Source organism: Dermacentor variabilis, chromosome 2 (assembly GCF_050947875.1).
Source record: "Dermacentor variabilis isolate Ectoservices chromosome 2, ASM5094787v1, whole genome shotgun sequence".
NCBI classification, from domain to species: Eukaryota; Metazoa; Arthropoda; class Arachnida; order Ixodida; family Ixodidae; genus Dermacentor; species Dermacentor variabilis.
Window position 1 is genome coordinate 219,625,339 of NC_134569.1, and position 26,608 is coordinate 219,651,946.

General features: G+C 45.5%; 1 long non-coding RNA gene across 1 annotated transcript; it reads right to left on the reverse strand.

Moving 5' to 3' along the window:
• Positions 1–11,059: 11,059 nt before the first annotated feature.
• On the reverse strand, positions 11,060–18,731 carry LOC142573112 (uncharacterized). The gene is made up of 3 exons (XR_012826224.1): positions 18,400–18,731; positions 17,183–17,273; positions 11,060–11,307 (listed from the first exon to the last, which is right to left on the reverse strand). It is a non-coding gene; the product is annotated as an uncharacterized LOC142573112 (long non-coding RNA).
• Between the last annotated feature and the right edge of the window lie 7,877 nt (positions 18,732–26,608).

Genomic DNA, 26,608 nt, shown 5'->3' on the forward strand with positions numbered 1-26,608 from the left:
CTAAAAGGGCTCGCACACGCCTTCCCTGAGTCCCTCTCATGTACATTATGCACGCTCTCAAACCACCCACCGCCGCGGCTGGCAAGGCAGTGACAGCAGGAGCAGCAGAATTGGAAATTATAAGGGAGGAGGCATAGAAAGCGTCGCTTTAAAATCTAGCAGAACGCCTCTGCGCACACCGTAACCTGTCATCCAGAGCTCTGGTGTTTTGACAGAGTTCAATTTCATTCTACAAAGTATTTCCCGTATTCAGCATGTGCACCTGTCCTACCCGTCTCGCGAGGGGAGACGGGCGAGTCTCGCGCAGGTCTGCATATGCCAAGACATCTCGAACGTACTTTGCAGGTGGACAATCGCGCGCAGACTTGAAAAATGCCTCGCCACTGTTCCGTGGACAAAGATGGGTCTGCAAATGCCCCGCCAATTTCTGGAATCTCATTCTATCTATAATGATTGGCTCAATGTCCTATCCATGCAGGCAATAATACTGTCTCCGATTTGGGAGGGGAAATATTTGAGTAAATAGCACTGTTAGTCGGTGTGGCAAATACTGTATGCATCGCAAATTGTACGTTGGTTCTCTATACTTTCTCACATTTCCCTCCCTTTCTTTTTGAGCACTCCGTTCTGGCAGCTGTTTGCAAGCCAGTAGAACTTTCCTTTCCTATACAACTACAAACTTAATAGTTTCTTCTTGTACAGCCAGCTTCGTAAATTGACGCAGACGCGAAGCCATGAGCGTTTTGCACGGCTCTTTCTGTAGAGGCTGCTTGATCAAAGCATTGTGGTGGGTGAGAAGGCTCAAGTTTGCCTACGAAGCTACCTTGTTTTTAAACGTCAGAGAAGCAGAACTAATTGGGGTTATTGATTCCGCGAAAGAATCTCAGGTGGGGTCAAATCTTCCCGAATCGGCGTATCTTTTGTCCGAGTAGGGTTCGTCGCCCCCTTTTCTGCCTGTTTCGTTGTGCTTGAAAGAAACCTACACGACCGCATTGCTTTGGAGCGATTGTGGCGCGTCCAGCTGCATGCTGTCACGTGGCCTATTTATTTCGCTGGATTGCTGGCGTCCCACAAGCAAGAGCTGCACTTGTTCTGCCTTGCTGAAAACGTTTTGAACATTTTTCTTTTTGGTTAAATATTCAATACTAGAAAAATTATGTGCGTGCTTTTGGATCCCGCGGAATTTGTGCGTGATGACATTTGAGAACTGTGTGCCACTTAGCCCACTATGACATAATAGTAGTGCTTCAGCAACATGTTTTTCGCGGGACATATTTAAAATGGCTCATCAAAAGAGACAGTGAAACGGTGGAGAACCGTCTTCAGGAGTTTTGTCGGCATTGAAAGTCCGACATGTCTCGGGGGGAAGGGGTTGGGGTAGGGGAGGGGAGGGCCCGCTACTGGATCCGCCACTGGTTTGTAGTGCCGTGGGACGCGCTGTCTCTTTGTACAACTGTATGTTTGTGAATGTAATAAAAATAAACAAAAACACCCTTGCACCCACCCCCAATATCCTTAGTCAGTGCACCCTTTTGGTGGGCAAAAGGGTGTTATGACATCTAGAACTGCCCTACGCTTCGCAAGAAGTCATGATGATGGGATATTTCTAGAATGAAAACACCCTTCAAGGGTGTTATGACTCGCAATTCTCACCATCAAGGGTGTAAATTATTTTACTGTGTTGTTTGCCTCTGCGTCAAGCGAGAAACAAGAGCCGGTGCATTTGGTTTACACCAGAAGAAACAACTGCCTCTCTCAGTTGTACTACCTGTGTCAGCGATGGCGTCCAACTTTACGCGAGAGAACGACACGGTCTGTAAGTGAGCACTTAATTTATGCGAACACAGTTTTCTCAAAAACGTTTCCTGGAACGCGCAAACTCCTGAGTATGGTGGAGTTCAAAAAAACGATAATCACAAATAAATTGTGATTATCCCGTAATATGTTATCTGGATCACAGTTGTCATTGTTCAAGTGGCTCGGCAGCTCATATTGTCGCGTCTCCGGGTGGTACAACTCGGCACATATGCGCAGCTATGTATGTTTTGCTACGTTCAGAGATTATTTCATATCAGCGATGCACCTTTTACAGAATATCTGACGCTCAACGATCTGCGCCTGCAGATGTCTATGCAAACAAGTTTACCGCTTCGATAAATCCGGCGTAGAAGGCTGCGCTCGAATACCTTTTGAATATGCGAAATGTGATAATAATGTTTAACAAAAATACCAAATGCGAGATTCAAGTCTAAAATGAGCTACCTCAAACTCCAAGGGAGCCTTGTCGGCAAACGGAACTTCACGTACCTTTATCGGTCGCACCGTTTGCACAACAGCGCACACAGGCCCCCTCACCCAGTAGTCATTGACGGCTTCGTGGCTTCCACGAACGACATTCTGCCCGGAGAAAACATTATTAATGATTATCGATCCGCGAAACGCACACATGAAGCGCACTCACCGTGGGCGCAGGTACACAAATGAACCGGCGAAAGCCCCGACGCCCTTCGAAAATGTTTCCAGCTGTTTGCGGCAGAGGGCAGCACAGGAAAATGAAACGCAATGGGTAATTAATATACAACGATTTCAAAACGCTTCTGGCCCGGTAGTTCTGAAGGAACACTTTCGTAGGCGTACCAACGGCCTTTCACAACTGTGAATACATGCTCGTCAACCACAGGAGTACAAATCGAAGCACGCCAAAACGAATATAAGCGCAAATGTAGAAGAAATAAATGGACGCCACCTGCGACCTTTTTTTTTCTATTCTTTTGTTTGCTTGATGAAAATCTGTATTGGAACATTGCAACTGTTGTCGTTACGTTATTTGCATAGGCACTAATATGCTTGGAAAGCTTCCCAATCATATTAAAGTGGATCGATGTGTGCATTTTTTTAATATCGCGGTGATGTACATACTCTTAATACATGTTTGGACTGTTGATCTACAAGGCGTTAAGAATTGCTCCTCAAATTACTGCGTAGTTGACCATTTCTGGGCACAATCGATCCCATAAAAGCAACGCACAGGCAAAAGCACGTAACTTGCTAGTAATTACGAAACTTTCTTCAATTTACTTCGTGACACACTATCCGCATACCGAATATAAGACGACGAGCACTACTAATGCTTATTTATGTATATCTCTTAACCGCTACGTCTCTCTTATGCGGCTTTGCTGAAGGCGTCTTTATGCACTAGTCTTGCGCAACATTATTTCATCAGCGCAAGAAACAAGTGCAATAGGCAAACACTCAACAAGGTTGGAAGAAAGCATTTAACATAATCCTAGCTGTCTTGTGCAGCCTACCTTTGCTCATATGCCCATGCAATCGAAAATTCATGCGTATATCAGCAGATACAAGTAGACGCGATATAAGGGCCAAGAACACTTCTACATTAAAACACGTGAGAGTATATTGTGTTTATTCATAGAACCAATGTTGAAATACTTATTGAAATAGCAGTATCTAAACAATGCTGGCTGCGTTTGGCGGCAATGCTATCTATCATGCGCCCGTGCTCGACCTGAAGATGTACTTGGTGGATCGGCCCCCGATAACTGGCTCTCGTGCACTTTCAGCCCTCCTCCACTAAAGCATGACGTCATCCTGCGTTCATGCATCATCTGATCAGGCAGCTCGCTTTCCTCCTTCTCCCCTTATGAGCTGTGTTGTTTATTCTACCTCTGCATTTTATTCAGCAATATATCAAATACATCTGTTAAAAAATGGAGCACGCTTATGCTTCGCGTTTAAGAGTGGCACGTGACAGCATTCAAAGATCCCTGACTGCTTCTCACACTTCCCGGCAACTGCAGCATTTGTACCTGTGATGTTTACCGGGAAACGTCGGCTGCGAACGCTAGCCACGAAGGGGGGCTTTCTGGAAGAAATGGTGCTTCCAGCGTGCGGCCCGATGCGGCGTAGGCGAGCGCCATCTGGAGGCATTGCAAGGAACTGGGCGCACCACTCCGTCGCCCCCGAGATACTCACGAGACGGCGCCTGCAAATGGCGGACTCCGTTGGCGGTCCATCAATGGTGAAGCGCTGGGAAAGGCGTTTCTTTGAGTTTTCGCGTAACATAGTTACATTATCTCGTATTGTAAAATTACAATCCGCCACTATCATGTCTGTCGGTTTGTGGGTATGTCATGCGTTACGATTTTTCGGCGTATTTCAGATTGAGGCATTCAATTAAGTCGCCTTCTTGCGCCAAATGGAGGACCTTGGTATGGCTGGTTTGAAAATCATTTTGTCGACAACGACGTCCGACGCCGGCTTCAGACACCATATTTTGGGGGACACCGGGCCCGTAACGCTATCGCGTTAAAGTTGGCTCCAGCAGCTTGTTAGGAGTACGTATACCTGGCGTAAACGTGGCACATTATTTATCGACGACTGGTCATGAATTGGACCATTCCTATATCGCATACTGAACGAGTATGTTGTAGTTCGAACACGTTCCCAGTTCCTCAAGTCGTCTACGTGTCCATATTGCAACAGGCAGAAAATTGACAATTTTGGCACATACCAAAAGTCTCTTGCGCTATTCTCGTCGATACCACAACCAGCAGATACCCAATGGTCAAAGTTGAATCGCCTCCAGTTTGAAATTGTGATCGGTAGGCTGACGATCATTGAAACTAGGCGAAATTGGTAAATAAAGGCTACATTTCATCACCGAATGTACACCGAGCTATCGTTTCAGAGTTTGACTTTGGTCTTAGCCAGTCAAAACTGACATCAGGCGCGAAAGAAAACAGTGAATGGATTGCGGTATGGGCCGCCTAAACTGTATAGTCATTTTGTATATAATTTTTTTTTCACTGATACATAGGGTGGCATTAATCAACTTACAATGTTCCTACACCGGCTAGCAGTCGACTTTTTTTTTTCTAAGCGTCTGAAGTACACAAACATTTCAACGAAAGGTTTTCTTCACGGCACCCATAGTCCCCATGTTTATATACACCGATATTTGTCCGCAATATATAGACCTTTCAGCTATATAAAATATCGTTCCTTGTTCTCCTTATCGTGGACATCAAGCGTAGCTTCACGGTTAAAAGAAGGACATGTTTTGGGGGTAAAAAGAAAAAAAGAAGAGGCACCGGTGGCGATTTTTTGCCGTAACCTCCGCTACTGTTACGGCAACGCCGGTATTTTTTGGTGGGGATTAATTTAGGCGTGAATTGCCAGGCATACCACTCAGGTCTACGACCGAATGGGTTATGTCAGCAACCACAGAGCGTCATGCTTCTAGCCACTTTAAGCTGGTTTGAAGAATGACGCAGCGGAGTTAGCAGCGCCCCCCAAGTGCACATCCCACGAATTGGAGCCATGCTCCGGGCAGGGGAGACACTTGTACCCTTTATGCGGTGGGTCTCCGCCGGCGGTGGGATTCGAACCCGCCACCTCCCGAAGCCGAGGCCGGCGCCCTAACCACTGCGCCACGACTTCGGTGACATTTCGAATGTTAACATCGTGTTTTGTGTGCGGGAGCGCTTTCTCCCCCTTACCTACTCCGGAATCCTTTTGTTCCCTTCTCGCCTGAGGCAAATCTGCCCTTTTCATGGTGCGACGGCGCATGCGCCCAGGCCTAGCGGGTTAGTCGCGAAACATCTTGGAAAGGTCGTGCGCCAACCCGCGTGCCGGGAAGTCCCCTGTAAAAGAAAAGAAAAAAAGTAAGCGCTCGAACGCACGCCGCTACAAACGCTCGTGTCAGGTATTGCCTTGAAACTCCACTGGTAGCTCGTCAGCGTGGTGCCGAAAACATGTGTAGCTTAAGACTGCAAGTCAACTTTTAAACAGAAAGCGACTAGGTTGTCGTATGGACTGCGCCGTGAGGCTACGTTGTTGCCGCCCTTCATTGATGGCTGGCCAATTCATTAAGCAAAAGCCCTTGTGTTACACTTGGGCAACGCTTTAACATATCACGTTGAGGACGAAGTCTTGTTGCAAGGTCGGCCCTCACATGCTGGTGGTGGCAGCGCGCGCGTGGCTTCACGTACTCATTCAAGGCGCGGTAAGACAGGGTCGATACGAAACCGACAAGACGCTCACGTCAACGAGTGACCAACTGTTCAGTACAATGCGTCACTGAAAGCACACTATCATATCAGGCCGAACACGACGCAGCCGACGAGCGCGAGTTGCCGCACGGCGACGGGCTTTCTTGCCAACAGCACCGCGAAAATCACTGCGCCGGCCAACGAAGCCTAAGCGATCGGCTATGAAACTGACGACGCGAAATGGCGACAGCGCCTTCGCTTGTGTATCTAATTAATCTCCGTCAAAGTGTGGAAAAACATGCCTGAATGTTGAAATGCACAAGATTCAACCCTCCCACGCCATCCGTGCACATGAAGTTTGAGTCAATGCTGATGCTGTTCAACGAATGTTAAGCCTAATGCCGTCGTGCTCGTGCACACACTTTTGGTGGACTTGAGCTGAAAGGGAAGCAGTTAGAACGAATGAAAGAGCTTTTATAGCTCAGTGCGGTCGTTCGCGATTAGAAATGACTACACTCCACTTCGCAAGGCGCGTATACACTATAAGCGGCAAGCGGTGACACAGCGTTGTGCCAAAATCTGTACGCCACCGTTGCCGTATGTGTCCGTTCGCATTCGCTACGTAGATCGTTGGGGCAATATTTGCAGCTAAGCCGACACATTAGTCAATTCCAGAGATGCATTGTTTGCCTCTGCGTCAAGCGAGAAACAAGAGCCGGTGCATTTGGTTTACACCAGAAGAAACAACTGCCTCTCTCAGTTGTACTACCTGTGTCAGCGATGGCGTCCAACTTTACGCGAGAGAACGACACGGTCTGTAAATGAGCACTTAATTTATGCGAACACAGTTTTCTCAAAAACGTTTCCTGGTACGCGCAAACTCCTGAGTATGATGGAGTTCAAAAAAGCGATAATCAGAAATAAATTATCAGCCCGTAATATGTTATCTGGATCACAGTTGTCATTGTTGAAGTGGCTCGGCAGCTCATATTGTCGCGTCTCCGGGTGGTACAACTCGGCACATATGCGCAGCTATGTATGTTTTGCTACGTTCAGAGATTATTTCATATCAGCGATGCACCTTTTACAGAATATCTGACGCTCAACGATCTGCGCCTGCAGATGTCTATGCAAACAAGTTTACCGCTTCGATAAATCCGGCGTAGAAGGCTGCGCTCGAATACCTTTTGAATATGCGAAATGTGATAATAATGTTTAACAAAAATACCAAATGCGAGATTCAAGTCTAAAATGAGCGACCTCAAACTCCAAGGGAGCCGTGTCGGCAAACGGAACTTCACGTGCCTTTATCGGTCGCACCGTTTGCACAACAGCGCACACAGGCCCCCTCACCCAGTAGTCATTGACGGCTTCGTGGCTTCCACGAACGACATTCTGCCCGGAGAAAACATTATTAATGATTATTGATCCGCGAAACGCACACATGAAGCGCACTCACCGTGGGCGCAGGTACACAAATGAACCGGCGAAAGCCCCGACGCCCTTCGAAAATGTTTCCAGCTGTTTGCGGCAGAGGGCAGCACAGGAAAATGAAACGCAATGGGTAATTAATATACAACGATTTCTAAACGCTTCTGGCGCGGTAGTTCTGAAGGAACACTTTCGCAGGCGTACCGACGGCCTTTCACAACTGTGAATACATGCTCGTCAACCACAGGAGTACAAATCGAAGCACGCCAAAACGAATATAAGCGCAAATATAGAATAAATAAATATACGCCACCTGCGACCTTTTCTTTTTTTTCTATTCTTTTGTTTGCTTGATGAAAATCTGTATTGGAACATTGCAACTGTTGTCACTTACGTTATTTGCATAGGCACTAATATGCTTGGAAAGCTTCCCAATCATATTAAAGTGGATCGATGTGTGCATTTTTTAATATCGCGGTGATGTACATACTCTTAATACATGTTTGGACTGTTGATCTACAATGCGGTAAGAATTGCTCCTCAAATTACTGCGTAGTTGACCATTTCTGGGCACAATCGATCACATAAAAGCAACGCACAGGCAAAAGCACGTAACTTGCTAGTAATTACGAAACTTTCTTCAATTTACTTCGTGACACACTATCCGCATACCGAATATAAGACGACGAGCACTACTAATGCTTATTTATGTATATCTCTTAACCGCTACGTCTCTTTTATGCGGCTTTGCTGAAGGCGTCTTTATGCGCTAGTCTTGCGCAACATTATTTCATCAGCGCAAGAAACAAGTGCAATAGGCAAACACTCAACAAGGTTGGAAGAAAGCATTTAACATAATCCTAGCTGTCTTGTGCAGCCTACCTTTGCTCATATGCCCATGCCCTCGAAAATTCATGCGTATATCAGCGGATACAAGTAGACGCGATATAAGGGCCAAGAACACTTCTACATTAAAACACGTGAGAGTATATTGTGTTTATTCATAGAACCACTGTTGAAATACTTATTGAAATAGCAGTATCTAAACAATGCTGGCTGCGTTTTGCGGCAATGCTATCCATCATGCGCCCGTGCTCGACTTGAAGATGTACTTGGTGGATCGGCCCCCGATAACTGGCTCTCGTGCACTTTGAGCCCTCCTCCACTAAAGCATGACGTCATCCTGCGTTCATGCATCATCTGATCAGGCAGCTCGCTTTCCTCCTTCTCCCCTTATGAGCTGTGTTGTTTATTCTACCTCTGCATTTTATTCAGCAATATATCAAATACATCTGTTAAAAAATGGAGCACGCTTATGCTTCGCGTTTAAGAGTGGCACGTGACAGCATTCAAAGATCCCTGACTGCTTCTCACACTTCCCGGCAACTGCAGCATTTGTACCTGTGATGTTTACCGGGAAGCGTCGGCTGCGAACGCTAGCCACGAAGGGGGGCTTTCTGGAAGAAATGGTGCTTCCAGCTTGCGGCCCGATGCGGCGTAGGCGAGCGCCATCTGGAGGCATTGCAAGGAACTGGGCGCACCACTCCGTCGCCCCCGAGATACTCACGAGACGGCGCCTGCAAATGGCGGACTCCGTTGGCGGTCCATCAATGGTGAAGCGCTGGGGAAGGCGTTTCTTTGAGTTTTCGCGTAACTTAGTTATATTATCTCGTATTGTAAAATTACAATCCGTCACTATCATGTCTGTCGGTTTGTGTGTATGTCATACGTTACGATTTTTTGGCGGATTTCAGATTGAGGCATTCAATTAAGTCGCCTTCTTGCGCCAAATGGAGGACCTTGGTATGGCTGGTTTGAAAATCATTTTGTCGACAACGACGTCCGACGCCGGCTTCAGACACCATATTTTGGGGGACACCGGGCCCTTAACGCTATCGCGTTAAAGTTGGCTCCAGCAGCTTTTTAGGAGTACGTATACCTGGCGTAAACGTGGCACATTATTTATCGACGACTGGTCATGAATTGGACCATTCCTATATCGCATACTGAACGAGTATGTTGTAGTTCGAACACGTTCCCAGTTCCTCAAGTCGTCTACGTGTCCATATTGCAACAGGCAGAAATTTGACAATTTTGGCACATACCAAGAGTCTCCTGCGCTATTCTCGTCGATACCACAACCAGCAGATACCCAATGGTCAAAGTTGAATCGCCTCCAGTTTGAAATTGTGATCGGTAGGCTGACGATCATTGAAACTAGGAGAAATTGGTAAATAAAGGCTACATTTCATCACCGAATGTACACCGAGCTATCGTTTCAGAGTTTGACTTTGGTCTTAGCCAGTCAAAAGTGACATCAGGCGCGGAAAGAAAACAGTGAATGGATTGCGGTATGGGCCGCCTAAACTGTATAGTCATCTTGTATAGAATTTTTTTTCACTGATACATAGGGTGGCATTAACCAACTTACAATGTTCCTACACCGGCTAGCAGTCGACTTTTTTTTTTCTAAGCGTCTGAAGTACACAAACATTTCAACGAAAGGTTTTCTTCACGGCACCCATAGTCCCCATGTTTATATACACCGATATTTGTCCGCAATATATAGACCTTCAAGCTATATAAAATATCGTTCCTTGTTCTCCTTATCGTGGACATCAAGCGTAGCTTCACGGTTAAAAGAAGGACAGGTTTTGGGGGTAAAAAGAAAAAAAGAAGAGGCACCGGTGGCGATTTTTTGCCGCAACCTCCGCTACTGTTACGGCAACGCCGGTATTTTTTGGTGGGGATTAATTTAGGCGTGAATTGCCAGACATACCACTCATGTCTACGACCGAATGGGTTATCTCAGTTTGAGTCAATGCTGATGCTGTTCAACGAATGTTAAGCCTAATGCCGTCGTGCTCGTGCACACACTTTTGGTGGACTTGAGCAGAAAGGGAAGCAGTTAGAACGAATGAAAGAGCTTTTATAGCTCAGTGCGGTCGTTCGCGATTAGAAATGACTACACTCCACTTCGCAAGGCGCGTATACACTATAAGCGGCAAGCGGTGACACAGCGTTGTGCCAAAATCTGTACGCCACCGTTGCCGTATGTGTCCGTTCGCATTCGCTACGTAGATCGTTGGGGCAATATTTGCAGCTAAGCCGACACATTAGTCAATTCCAGAGATGCATTCACTGTAAAATAATTTACACCCCTAAGGGTTTTTTTTGTGTGTCTATAACTAACCCCCTAGCACCCTAGAAAAAGCTGGGTTTTATAGGCAATTACACCCTTGTGATGGTTATTCTATATTCCAATAACACCCTATCCCTTCAGGGTGTTTTGAACAACATATTACCCTTCGACCCATGGGGTGTAAGGGTGTGATCAGGAATATATTACCCCTTCACCTATCAGGTGTAATGAGCAATATAATAGCCCTTGCTATAAGGGTGTTGAAGTACGGCATATTGAAGCGGGTACACATGCACTTCATTGTATGTTTTGTAAGTCTACAGTCAGGCTAGCACATAGAAATGTTATGTACGGAGTGCATACAATAGGTAATGTGTTTCCAAGCGCATGGCATAGCAACTTTGAGAGAAAACACATAAGAACGTGTGAGTGTTCTGCGTGAAATGGTCCATTTACCACAGATACAGGAAGAGTGACTGCATGGAGGGTCATTTATTCTAGCCACCTGTACAATATTTAGAGCTTGCACTACGCCTTGTATGTGGTGACAAGTCTTGTGGTCGTTCTACACTGAAGAACAGTCTTATTCAAACCAATGTTCCAGGGCACAGGCGAGGCTGGTGATGCCTTTGTGTAGCTCCATTCCAATGTCCTAAGGCGAGCCATCAGAGATGAAGCCATTTCTTCATTGATCACTGTAGCCATCTGCTTGTTTTCTACCTGCAAAATGATTTGTTGTAATTCAATGTCAGGAAAAGTACACGAAACATGACAAGCAGCGCTTCCCTGCATCATTCACTTTAATATTTCAAGATCACATGAAGACCACGATAAAGAAAACAAGCACAGATGGTACTAACTTCCAAGAAATCGTTATTTCGAAAAAATAAGGCATTTATTCTGCCACATCATGAATGTAGGAGAGAGAGGCTACACAATTAAATGAGGGCAATTAAGAAATTATTGCCTCCAAGCCCACTACTTTGCCAATATTACTGCAAAGATTTTGAACGCTTTATCATTGATGCACTTATGTTTATGCTATCGAATGTCACCTCACCTTCGTATCTCTTCCCGTTCCAGAGTAATCGAGCAATTCATGGCATCCAGTGGTGACGTCCAGTTGAAACAGCAGGCTGTAATTGAATTTCTGACTGCGGAAGGTTGTGCACATATCAACATTCATCGCCATCTGACTGCAGTTTACGGGGATGCCTGTGTTGACATCAGCACTGTGCAGAGGTGGACAAGGACTGTGAAAGACCAAAATCATGCCGCATCAAATCTCCAGGATCAGCACCGAAATGGACGGCCCACAATGGCTTCTGAAGAGGGTCATGAACATCAGGCAGATAAGTTGACTCAGGGCAATCGCAGGATCAAGCAACACCAGATTGCAACAACACTCGCCATTTCCATTGGCTCAGTGAGCCACATCATTAAAGACCTGCGTTACAAGAAGACTTGCGCTTGTTGGGTGCCACGGCGACTGAAGACTGACATGAAGTTGAAACATAGCCAACAAGTTCAAATCTTCTTGTAACCCAGGAGTTTCTTAATTATCTGGTTCACTGAACCAATGGAAATGGTGAGTGTTTTTGCAATCTGGTGTTGCTTGATCCTGCGATTGACCCGATTCAACTCATCTGCCTGATGCTGATGATCCTCATCAGAAGCCGTTGCGGGCCGTCCAGTTCGGTGCTGATCCTGGACGTTTGATGCGGCTGGATTTTGATGTTTCACAGTGCTTGCCCACCTCCGCACAATGCTGACTTCAACACAGGCATACCCGTAAACTGCTTTCAGACGGCAATGAATGTTGAAGGGCGTAGAACCTTCTGCAGTGAGAAATTCAATTACAGCCCGCTATTTCAAGCGGACATCACCACTGGATGCCATGCATTGATCGATTACTTTGGAATGCGAAGAGATAGGAAGATGGGGCATGTGACATTCTATAGCTTAAACATCAGTGCATTAATGACAAAGAGCCAAAATGTTTGCAGTACTACTGGCAAAGTAGTGTGTTTGGAGGCATTACTTCCTTAACCGCCGTCATATTACAGCAATAACGCTGGGTAGTTTGTTTTCGTGCGTGACATCTGACCCAAAACTACAATTTGGAATGTGCACAAATAAAGATGCTCGTGTTGAGTCCAATAAATTGCTTAGAAATATATCAATCCTGTCTTATGCGATAAGTTTACAATGAGAAGCCACATCATCTCACTGCAGCTTTTCCCTACAAGCAAGTTATATTGAAAATAAGGTGCAGACATATGCTTCGCTATGCATTGCAGGGTAACCATCAAGAGGTACTTTGACATTAATGCCTTGTTCCCAAAACCAATAGTGTAAATGCCAACCATTATTTCACAGGAGGTGGTGGCCACAAGGCAAAAACAAATTCGCAGGGTTTACGTGCCTAAACAATGACCTTACATTCATCGGTTAATATAACACATGGCATTGTTGTTTTGCCTGCCTCCTCAGGAATATACATCATTCATAGGAGTAGAAATAAGCGTTTTCACAGAAGCTTGCTCTTTTAACAAGAGGCACAAACGATGCTGTTCATCAGATTTCCCAGGCAAACAATGCAAGCATCGCTATACTCACTATTACAAACAATGCATGCATCACTATACTAAGCATCACTAAGCTGACCTTTATTTTTTTCTTAATCTATGACCTACACAGTGGCTGGTAACAACCCCTCTCTCAGAACTAGTTGGCATCTCTACTAGAAGCCCTACCTACACCTTTTTACATCATCTTAAGACATCTCCACTAAGCAAGCACATAATCCTGCTGACGTTTTTGTTACAGAGGTTTTCACTAAAGATCTTCCAAGCAAGAACTCTTTAGCATCTGATCATTTAGATGCTTTGAACTGGAACAACACAGTGAATGCATCATGCTTTACAGAAGTTTAGCTATTTTAATCAAAGCACAGTTAAAGCCTTTCGTGTATGAAGTTTGTCATCTGCTTTCACTTGATCTTGCTGGTTATCTGATTGTAAGTTACACTAAGATCAAACATTCTAATGGCCAACATCTTTCATCTGTGAAGCGCAGAAAACTTTAGTGCACTTGTCAGTGTTGTTACAGCATTCTTAAATGTGATGATTAGGCTGCTGGCTGTTTAGCACTGTAGTAGCATTGTACAGGGTGATCATTTTTAAGTTTTATGGAATTTTAAAAAATTTCCTGTGGCAGATGGCATAATTCTTGTCCTTGACCTAGATTATTTGAAGAGGTGGACATCACTAGCATGAGAAATCTAAACACATGTTCGACTAATTAAAAAAATTCACTATTCACTTCGTAACTGATTATTTTACTGCGCATATTGCAATTTACCAATTGTAGCCAGTGAGCTTGGAAGACGTGTGTGCTTGAACTTCCAGGATGACACCAGTTTAGGAATAATTCCCTGATAAAGAACACTACACAATGGTGTTCCAATTACTTTTGTGCATCAGTGCAGAAAGCACATTTTGTTAAAAAAGTAAGTGGAACAACAGTGCATTTTTACGGCAAGTTTGATGGTCATTCTGGAAATCAATTCCAAAGTTGATGCATCTTGTAATCTCACTGGCTATGATTCGTAAATTACAATATGTGCTTCATATATGTGGTGGCGCTGGCAAACACTCCTAGAGTTCTACTAGGAAACAGAAATACCGAATAAAGTGGATGGGGAAAAGGCACCTGTTGTAGTTCAATTGGTAAAGCATCGCCCGCATAATGCGAAGACGTGGGTTCGTTCCCCACCTGTGGCAAGTTGTTTTTTCATCCACTTTCATTTTCAGTAATTTATAATTTCTTTATTTCATTTACTAATCACAAGTAATTTACCCTAAGTTGTCCTTGGTGTTAGTGTTTGCTAGCTTCTTAGGATAAGATTAATAAACATCGGCCCCTCGGTTAAGCCACTTTGTTTTTGTTTATATGTGCCATGAAGTAAGTAATTGAAAAGCTAATTTATAGATTTTCGTTAATTAGTTGAACATGTGTTTAAATTTCTCGTGCAAGATATTTCTGCCTGTTTGAATATTCCTGCTCAAGGACTAGAATTATGCTATATGCAACAGGTTATATTTAAAAATTCCACAAAACTTACTATCATCACCCTGTATAAAGACACTGTGAATTTTAAAACAAGCTTCAGTGAAGCTTACTGAATTAGCAAATGGCCAGTGTAACTAGCATGATTATCCTGGAAATCTTTTGTAGCTTATAAGCATAGAGCATTTCACTTACACATTTAGGAATGCGAAATTTTCTTGAAATCAGCCCTTTGTTTTTAACAGCTAGCATCCCTGCCAGTTTGGTTAGACATAATGTTGCATGACTTCAATAGTACTGCAAAATCAGATTTTCTTTCTGCTCCCAGTGTCTAGTGATGTATCTTTCCAGTGTCCTTAGCAGCTGAGATAACTAATGTTCCTGCAGGTAAATATCAGAAAACATTGCGATAACTGCCAAGTAAATGCAATCGTGCGTCTTGTTTACAATACAGCATGTGCTCTACCTCCTGCCAGGTTTGTTCTCCATATCAGGCCAGCACGCAACTTGTACAAGAGGCACCTGTCGCATGCATGAAGATATTTTATGAGGTTATGGTGGTGTCAAAACATGATATCAACCATAATGCCTTAAACTATTATATGAAACACTTGTACAAAGATAGAAAAGGCACCAATTTTGAATTTATCACATTCGGTTTACGGTACCATAGTAGAAATGGCTCAACTAGTACAGGTACTAGCAAACAGGCTAGTTGGTATTGGTCGATGACGTTCGACAATGTGAACTCGACAAAGGATGGAGAAAGAGGCGATAGCATTTTTCTCCATTTCTCGCCACTTTCGACATCCTTTGTACAAGTCCGCACTGTTGAACATCATGGGTCAACTAGTACAGCCTGAAAAAAATGTCATGAAAGAAAACTGGGCTCTCAATCTCGACAATTCTGCCTGTCAGGTATTATGGTTTCTTCTGAACTTATTTCTTTATATAAAGTCATGCCCATCAAGTAAAGCTTACCGAAAGAAATGAAAACAACATCAACACCTCTCAAGGCACATGCATCAAAGGAGTTAGAGCATCATACACATTACCTTTAAGTGCAAAAGTATTCTTTTTCTTAGGCAAATTGCATTTTTAGTTTCTTAAAGCCTATATATTCATTTGTCACAGCTATGGGAAAATCACAAGGTTGAAAAAGATGTGTTGGTGCAATTTCAACATTTATGTACAACACCAAAAGGTAAAGCACAGGAAGTCTCACTGCTCCTCTGTCTAAATGACACTCAGTTTCATTTGTCATGTCCACTCCCATCCTGATGGCAGCAGAAACAGGAAGAGAGCAGCGTGGTTCAGAAAGCAGACGAAGGAGCTGATATCCTAGCTGACATAACGAGTAAAGAAGGGAGCTGGTCAGGCTATGTAGTGCAGACTTGAGACATCATGCACTAGCGCAAGAAAAACAGCGGACGACAGCTAGAAGCACACACGACAGAGCTCTAGGCTTCAACTGAAATTTTGGCTACACAGAAACATAGGATTCAGGGGATGCGACCTCAACGGATGGAAGCAACATTCATCTTTCCCTTTCCCTGTCTGACAAAGGAGGTATCGGAGCAAATTGATGGATAGGTTCATTTCGAGATACGAACACTCTTTTTGGTGAGAGCCAAGGAAGGGGTGCTTACACACCTATCACCCACTTTTTGATGCAAAGTGCTTCGAATATTTTCATGTCGACCTGCCTCTAGAGCCGCATGGGCAGATGAGCGCTTTGAAACTGCTCAGTGCATGAGCACCTACAGGAATGATTGGCCAGATGGCCACCAGCCACTGGCAGCTGCCCTATCTTGGTTCCCCGAAGCAGTCTTTTAAACACCGACCTGTTTGACTTGAGGGAACATAGGGCTGCTTTCAGTGCCTTAGTGGCTAGTGGCCACCTGGCCAATTATCGCCATACGTGCTCATGCACCAAGCAGTTTCAAAGCAATCGTGCGCTCAGGCAGCTCCAGAAGCAGGTTCATAGGGAAATATACGAACCGCTTTGCATAAAGAAAGTGGGGAACAGGTGTGTGAGCAGCCGTCCCTGGCTCTTACCAAGAGTGTTCGTATGTGAAATTAACCTGTTCATCAATTTGTTCCGATAGCTCCTGTGTTGTTTACGTTGGTCGACATTCTGTGCATCCCATGTTTCTGTGCAGCAAAAATTTCAGTTGAAGTCTAAAGTTTTGTCTTATGTGCTTCTTTATGTTGTCGTCTTTTTCACGCTAGTTATTGATGTCTAGAGTCTGCGATGAGCACCAACTAGCCCAAGTGCCTTCTTCAACCATGTAATGCATACGGCAGATAACCGGCGGCACATTCGAGTTACAGAACGGATGCCAAGCGAGGACAAGGGTAGTCAAGGACGGTAGAGAATTAGACTGTATGATGAAGTCAGGAAATTTGCAGGCTTCACTTCGAATCAGCTAACGCAGGACAGAGGTAATTGGAGCTCACTGGGAGAAGTCTTCATCCTCCTGTGGAAAAAATATGTAGGCCAATTGTGATGAAAAAAGTATACCTGTTGGCTCAGACATCTTCACTGCCTTTTGAGCAATGTGTAGGCCCAAGACAATCAGCCGGTTCCCATGCAATTGCTTCATGCTGACTAACTGCATGGGCACAAGAAAACAACTCACCATTAATACCACTCGAGATTGACCACTTAATAAAAGAACCTCTCAAAACTGCAAACACAATTAAGCATTTACCAGCCTAATACATACATATATACAAGCCAAGAATAGTTACAATAACCATACGCTTTATAACTAGACATTAGAATAAGGTAGTGAAACATAGAATAGCCGTAGGATGTTCAGTGCAGTTCATTTCAGAAATACTGTCGACGACTGACAGGACGCCTTAGGCAAGGTTCAGTCGTACAACAAGAAAACAAATAGTAGTAGTAATAAGCATGCGTGCGTGAAACCAAAAAAACGAGTTCAAGGTCGAGAAAAATATGATCAGGCTCGGTGTACTTATTTATACGAAAAGATAAATTAATAAACAAATAGCGCAACCACGCGTTCATCCGCAACGGCACGAAATCTTCTAGAACAAACGAGTACAACTGAAAACGAAGGATAACCACATAGCCGGGATGTTGTGGTTCTTTTGTATTAGTTCTAGCGATGAAAGCACAAGCATTGCAAGCTACCTGCGTCATTACCTACCACGTGACCTGGGACAAAAAATAAAAAATAAGAACAAAACGAGTGCAAATACACAAGCGACATTTAATACGGTTGTCACACTGCACACTTTTGGCCGCGATCGATCCTGACTGGGATCGAATTTCTGGTCACGTTCGGCTTCCTTGCTGAATCTGCGGACGGGAGCCAATCGCGGTCGAAAATTTCAATCCAGAACAGGCTCAATCGTGATCGAAAGTGGCCGTGTGACACCGGTATAAGTATGCGCCCATCTTAGGCAACAGAATGAATTAGCCAAACCAAAGTATTATTTACCTGCCTGCGCTGTATACTGACGCGTAACAGTACTTAATTCTCTACAACTCTATGTGCTGTCACAATTAGTTGAGGACACACGAACAATGAAACATCCGATATATTTTCATTTCTTTTTCACGTTCGGTGCCCGTAGGCTCCGCCTGAAGTACACATACTACACTCGCATCCAACACACCTTGTGCTGTCCTTTAAAGAGATTACGCGAAAATTACTACCACAATGACGCGCCATAAAAACGCGACGCTGAATGTGACCACGTACGTACCTTTCATATGAGCCGTCCATGCGCCTTGCAAAAGGCCCTCGGTTTGAAGGCGGAGCGCTGTCACGATGTGTACTCTGGGCACGCCATTTCGTTTACGTAGTGGATGGACGATGATGACGATGGATTCCGCCGAAAAAAAAGTCCACTTCATCACTGTCCAGGCTGAATGGAAGATGTTTTCTCGTTGACCACGAATGACGGCCGTCGTAGGCATAGTAAACACACTGTCACAAAGAAACACCGATGTAGGCCGCTACTGCCTTTCTTTCTCACGCATAATCGCGTCGCCTTCAGTCCAGATGCTCCCTTCGCGTCGATGAGCACAAAAGTACACGAAAAATTGGAGGACGCTTAAGCTTCGCCTTCAAGAGTGGAACGCGACAGCGTTCCCATCGACCCGCCAAGGGGTGTAAGACAATGCGCTACGGCGCAGGGATCACTTACGAGGCGCCCCGCATTGGACTTTGCGGCCACCTATCACACGGAGAGCGTCGAGCAACGCAGCGTTCGGCGCGGCAACGAAACGTGCGCCTGAGCAAACGGAACGAACCAAAGAACTCGGTGTCTCGGAGGGGGAAACGATCTACGCCAGCCAAACGTCGTGATCGGCACGGGCAGAGAGATAGATAGATAGTGATCTAAAGGAAGGAACGGCGCTTGATTCTGCAACCCGCGTGGGAGCACGGCGAAGCGTCGTCAGGGGAGAGGGAGTCGGAGCCGCGACGCGCCTGGCACCGGTCCGCGCACAGCCCCAATGCGCGCATGGCGCGCCACCTGTCGGGGCAGCGCCGTACATTGCGAGGAGGGGGTCTTCTGTGCTTGCCGCACGATGGCTCTGCGTGTGCGGTAAGCGCAGAAGAAATGTAGCGGAAACTTACTTCGCTACTCGTGTAAATGCGACTTCTGTAAGTTACATGCTCATAATTACCGATATACACCGCAGTATAACTTTCTACGGCACGTTTTTTAAGCCACACCGCGTTCACTAGAAGCGCGTTTGTACCGCTTTCAAGCGTCGAACTCGTGGCTGAGTGGTAGCGTCTCCGTCTCACACTCCGGAGACCCTGGTTCGATTCCCACCCAGCCCATCTTGGAAGTTGCTTTTTATTTATGAAGTGCCTCACGGCCAACGCCGCGGACGCCGACGACACCGGCTTTTCTGCGACACGAACTCCTTAACGCTATCGCGTTAAAACAACGAGGTGGTGCAACCTAAACGTAGCGAAAAACAATCTAATTACTCACAACTTCAAGACTGTCACGGAGAACACACACATGTGCACCCGGCGGCCCGCCGCGACTCTCAGCAGCGATCGCGGCGACACCCGTCGGTCGAAGTTATTGCGATTTCGGTTTCGTTTTCAAGGCATAAATACATATATTCTTTTAAACTACGTGTGTATATAACTTTCGAGGCTATTTATTTTAAGCTACCTCTGAGCAATTATTATTATTATTATTTTATTTTTATTTTTATTATTATTATTATTAGTATTAGTATTAGTATTATTATTATTATTATTATTATTATTATTATGATTATTATAAACAGAGGCAGATCCCACGCACTGTGGGAATCGACATAAGCGCAGCTTGCTGTTCTATTTGCGTTCACTGACGATATTTGGCGATGATGTTGACGGCCTACCACAGTCGTGATGTGATGTTGAATGTTATAATACAGAAAGACGTGCTTGCTCGAGGCGCTGTTGCGCGCCATTTTTCGTAGCTTACGTGAAAGTTAACGCTCTAATTCCCTTACACGAGCGCATCGCATCGGGGCTGAAGCGCTGATTTGCCGAACAGCCGTTTGCGTGTTGTCGTCTTGACGCTGCGGTGCTTTAGTGCGGCTTTGAGTCTCTGCATGCCCTGAGTCAGTGATCCACGTGCACAAAACTGCGCGGTGCTTACTTTTTAGAAATAGCAGAAACGTGCCCTTTCATACCTTGAAGTAAATTATTGTTTGCCCGCAACTGTTGCCATGTTTAGTAGTGGGCATTATGACGGCCAAAGGGGTTCAGAGAGTATTGTAGCGATGCCCACGAAGTTCTCGCTAAAAGGGCTCGCACACGCCTTCCCTGAGTCCCTCTCATGTACATTATGCACGCTCTCAAACCACCCACCGCCGCGGCTGGCAAGGCAGTGACAGCAGGAGCAGCAGAATTGGAAATTATAAGGGAGGAGGCATAGAAAGCGTCGCTTTAAAATCTAGCAGAACGCCTCTGCGCACACCGTAACCTGTCATCCAGAGCTCTGGTGTTTTGACAGAGTTCAATTTCATTCTACAAAGTATTTCCCGTATTCAGCATGTGCACCTGTCCTACCCGTCTCGCGAGGGGAGACGGGCGAGTCTCGCGCAGGTCTGCATATGCCAAGACATCTCGAACGTACTTTGCAGGTGGACAATCGCGCGCAGACTTGAAAAATGCCTCGCCACTGTTCCGTGGACAAAGATGGGTCTGCAAATGCCCCGCCAATTTCTGGAATCTCATTCTATCTATAATGATTGGCTCAATGTCCTATCCATGCAGGCAATAATACTGTCTCCGATTTGGGAGGGGAAATATTTGAGTAAATAGCACTGTTAGTCGGTGTGGCAAATAAAGTATGCATCGCAAATTGTACGTTGGTTCTCTATACTTTCTCACATTTCCCTCCCTTTCTTTTTGAGCACTCCGTTCTGGCAGCTGTTTGCAAGCCAGTAGAACTTTCCTTTCCTATACAACTACAAACTTAATAGTTTCTTCTTGTACAGCCAGCTTCGTAAATTGACGCAGACGCGAAGCCATGAGCGTTTTGCACGGCTCTTTCTGTAGAGGCTGCTTGATCAAAGCATTGTGGTGGGTGAGAAGGCTCAAGTTTGCCTACGAAGCTACCTTGTTTTTAAACGTCAGAGAAGCAGAACTAATTGGGGTTATTGATTCCGCGAAAGAATCTCAGGTGGGGTCAAATCTTCCCGAATCGGCGTATCTTTTGTCCGAGTAGGGTTCGTCGCCCCCTTTTCTGCCTGTTTCGTTGTGCTTGAAAGAAACCTACACGACCGCATTGCTTTGGAGCGATTGTGGCGCGTCCAGCTGCATGCTGTCACGTGGCCTATTTATTTCGCTGGATTGCTGGCGTCCCACAAGCAAGAGCTGCACTTGTTCTGCCTTGCTGAAAACGTTTTGAACATTTTTCTTTTTGGTTAAATATTCAATACTAGAAAAATTATGTGCGTGCTTTTGGATCCCGCGGAATTTGTGCGTGATGACATTTGAGAACTGTGTGCCACTTAGCCCACTATGACATAATAGTAGTGCTTCAGCAACATGTTTTTCGCGGGACATATTTAAAATGGCTCATCAAAAGAGACAGTGAAACGGTGGAGAACCGTCTTCAGGAGTTTTGTCGGCATTGAAAGTCCGACATGTCTCGGGGGGAAGGGGTTGGGGTAGGGGAGGGGAGGGCCCGCTACTGGATCCGCCACTGGTTTGTAGTGCCGTGGGACGCGCTGTCTCTTTGTACAACTGTATGTTTGTGAATGTAATAAAAATAAACAAAAACACCCTTGCACCCACCCCCAATATCCTTAGTCAGTGCACCCTTTTGGTGGGCAAAAGGGTGTTATGACATCTAGAACTGCCCTACGCTTCGCAAGAAGTCATGATGATGGGATATTTCTAGAATGAAAACACCCTTCAAGGGTGTTATGACTCGCAATTCTCACCATCAAGGGTGTAAATTATTTTACTGTGTTGTTTGCCTCTGCGTCAAGCGAGAAACAAGAGCCGGTGCATTTGGTTTACACCAGAAGAAACAACTGCCTCTCTCAGTTGTACTACCTGTGTCAGCGATGGCGTCCAACTTTACGCGAGAGAACGACACGGTCTCTAAGTGAGCACTTAATTTATGCGAACACAGTTTTCTCAAAAACGTTTCCTGGAACGCGCAAACTCCTGAGTATGGTGGAGTTCAAAAAAACGATAATCACAAATAAATTGTGATTATCCCGTAATATGTTATCTGGATCACAGTTGTCATTGTTCAAGTGGCTCGGCAGCTCATATTGTCGCGTCTCCGGGTGGTACAACTCGGCACATATGCGCAGCTATGTATGTTTTGCTACGTTCAGAGATTATTTCATATCAGCGATGCACCTTTTACAGAATATCTGACGCTCAACGATCTGCGCCTGCAGATGTCTATGCAAACAAGTTTACCGCTTCGATAAATCCGGCGTAGAAGGCTGCGCTCGAATACCTTTTGAATATGCGAAATGTGATAATAATGTTTAACAAAAATACCAAATGCGAGATTCAAGTCTAAAATGAGCTACCTCAAACTCCAAGGGAGCCTTGTCGGCAAACGGAACTTCACGTACCTTTATCGGTCGCACCGTTTGCACAACAGCGCACACAGGCCCCCTCACCCAGTAGTCATTGACGGCTTCGTGGCTTCCACGAACGACATTCTGCCCGGAGAAAACATTATTAATGATTATCGATCCGCGAAACGCACACATGAAGCGCACTCACCGTGGGCGCAGGTACACAAATGAACCGGCGAAAGCCCCGACGCCCTTCGAAAATGTTTCCAGCTGTTTGCGGCAGAGGGCAGCACAGGAAAATGAAACGCAATGGGTAATTAATATACAACGATTTCAAAACGCTTCTGGCCCGGTAGTTCTGAAGGAACACTTTCGTAGGCGTACCAACGGCCTTTCACAACTGTGAATACATGCTCGTCAACCACAGGAGTACAAATCGAAGCACGCCAAAACGAATATAAGCGCAAATGTAGAAGAAATAAATGGACGCCACCTGCGACCTTTTTTTTTCTATTCTTTTGTTTGCTTGATGAAAATCTGTATTGGAACATTGCAACTGTTGTCGTTACGTTATTTGCATAGGCACTAATATGCTTGGAAAGCTTCCCAATCATATTAAAGTGGATCGATGTGTGCATTTTTTTAATATCGCGGTGATGTACATACTCTTAATACATGTTTGGACTGTTGATCTACAAGGCGGTAAGAATTGCTCCTCAAATTACTGCGTAGTTGACCATTTCTGGGCACAATCGATCACATAAAAGCAACGCACAGGCAAAAGCACGTAACTTGCTAGTAATTACGAAACTTTCTTCAATTTACTTCGTGACACACTATCCGCATACCGAATATAAGACGACGAGCACTACTAATGCTTATTTATGTATATCTCTTAACCGCTACGTCTCTCTTATGCGGCTTTGCTGAAGGCGTCTTTATGCACTAGTCTTGCGCAACATTATTTCATCAGCGCAAGAAACAAGTGCAATAGGCAAACACTCAACAAGGTTGGAAGAAAGCATTTAACATAATCCTAGCTGTCTTGTGCAGCCTACCTTTGCTCATATGCCCATGCAATCGAAAATTCATGCGTATATCAGCAGATACAAGTAGACGCGATATAAGGGCCAAGAACACTTCTACATTAAAACACGTGAGAGTATATTGTGTTTATTCATAGAACCAATGTTGAAATACTTATTGAAATAGCAGTATCTAAACAATGCTGGCTGCGTTTGGCGGCAATGCTATCCATCATGCGCCCGTGCTCGACCTGAAGATGTACTTGGTGGATCGGCCCCCGATAACTGGCTCTCGTGCACTTTCAGCCCTCCTCCACTAAAGCATGACGTCGTCCTGCGTTCATGCATCATCTGATCAGGCAGCTCGCTTTCCTCCTTCTCCCCTTATGAGCTGTGTTGTTTATTCTACCTCTGCATTTTATTCAGCAATATATCAAATACATCTGTTAAAAAATGGAGCACGCTTATGCTTCGCGTTTAAGAGTGGCACGTGACAGCATTCAAAGATCCCTGACAGCTTCTCACACTTCCCGGCAACTGCAGCATTTGTACCTGTGATGTTTACCGGGAAACGTCGGCTGCGAACGCTAGCCACGAAGGGGGGCTTTCTGGAAGAAATGGTGCTTCCAGCGTGCGGCCCGATGCGGCGTAGTTCGAGTGCCATCTGGAGGCATTGCAAGGAACTGGGCGCAGCACTCCGTCGCCCCCGTGATACTCACGAGACGGCGCCTGCAAATGGCGGACTCCGTTGGCGGTCCATCAATGGTGAAGCGCTGGGAAAGGCGTTTCTTTGAGTTTTCGCGTAACATAGTTATGTTATCTCGTATTGTAAAATTACAATCCGTCACTATCATGTCTGTCGGTTTGTGTGTATGTCATACGTTACGATTTTTCGGCGTATTTCAGATTGAGGCATTCAATTAAGTCGCCTTCTTGCGCCAAATGGAGGACCTTGGTATGGCTGGTTTGAAAATCATTTTGTCGACAACGACGTCCGACGCCGGCTTCAGACACCATATTTTGGGGGACACCGGGCCCGTAACGCTATTGCGTTAAAGTTGGCTCCAGCAGCTTGTTAGGAGTACGTATACCTGGCGTAAACGTGGCACATTATTTATCGACGACTGGTCATGAATTGGACCATTCCTATATCGCATACTGAACGAGTATGTTGTAGTTCGAACACGTTCCCAGTTCCTCAAGTCGTCTACGTGTCCATATTGCAACAGGCAGAAAATTGACAATTTTGGCACATACCAAAAGTCTCTTGCGCTATTCTCGTCGATACCACAACCAGCAGATACCCAATGGTCAAAGTTGAATCGCCTCCAGTTTGAAATTGTGATCGGTAGGCTGACGATCATTGAAACTAGGCGAAATTGGTAAATAAAGGCTACATTTCATCACCGAATGTACACCGAGCTATCGTTTTAGAGTTTGACTTTGGTCTTAGCCAGTCAAAACTGACATCAGGCGCGAAAGAAAACAGTGAATGGATTGCGGTATGGGCCGCCTAAACTGTATAGTCATTTTGTATAGAATTTTTTTTCACTGATACATAGGCTGGCATTAACCAACTTACAATGTTCCTACACCGGCTAGCAGTCGACTTTTTTTTTTTCTAAGCGTCTGAATTACACAAACATTTCAACGAAAGGTTTTCTTCACGGCACCCATAGTCCCCATGTTTATATACACCGATATTTGTCCGCAATATATAGACCTTTAAGCTATATAAAATATCGTTCCTTGTTCTGCTTATCGTGGACATCAAGCGTAACTTCACGGTTAAAAGAAGGACATGTTTTGGGGGTAAAAAGAAAAAAAGAAGAGGCACCGGTGGCGATTTTTTGCCGCAACCACCGCTACTGTTACGGCAACGCCGGTATTTTTTGGTGGGGATTAATTTAGGCGTGAATTGCCAGACATACCACTCAGGTCTACGACCGAATGGGTTATGTCAGCAACCACAGAGCGTCATGCTTCTAGCCACTTTAAGCTGGTTTGAAGAATGACGCAGCGGAGTTAGCAGCGCCCCCCAAGTGCACATCCCACGAATTGGAGCCATGCTCCGGGCAGGGGAGACACTTGTACCCTTTATGCGGTGGGTCTCCGCCGGCGGTGGGATTCGAACCCGCCACCTCCCGAAGCCGAGGCCGGCGCCCTAACCACTGCGCCACGACTTCGGTGACATTTCGAATGTTAACATCGTGTTTTGTGTGCGGGAGCGCTTTGTGCCCCTTACCTACTCCGGAATCCTTTTGTTCCCTTCTCGCCTGAGGCAAATCTGCCCTTTTCATGGTGCGACGGCGCATGCGCCCAGGCCTAGCGGGTTAGTCGCGAAACACCTTGGAAGGGTCGTGCGCAAACCCGCGTGCCGGGAAGTCCCCTGTAAAAGAAAAGAAAAAAGTAAGCGCTCGAACGCACGCCGCTACAAACGCTCGTGTCAGGTATTGCCTTGAAACTCCACTGGTAGCTCGTCAGCGTCAGCGCGGTGCCGAAAACATGTGTAGCTTAAGACTGCAAGTCAACTTTTAAACAGAAAGCGACTAGGTTGTCGTATGGACTGCGCCGTGAGGCTACGTTGTTGCCGCCCTTCATTGATGGCTGGCCAATTCATTAAGCAAAAGCCCTTGTGTTACACTTGGGCAACGCTTTAACATATCACGTTGAGGACGAAGTCTTGTTGCAAGGTCGGCCCTCACATGCTGGTGGTGGCAGCGCGCGCGTGGCTTCACGTACTCATTCAAGGCGCGGTAAGACAGGGTCGATACGAAACCGACAAGACGCTCACGTCAACGAGTGACCAACTGTTCAGTACAATGCGTCACTGAAAGCACACTATCATATCAGGCCGAACACGACGCAGCCGACGAGC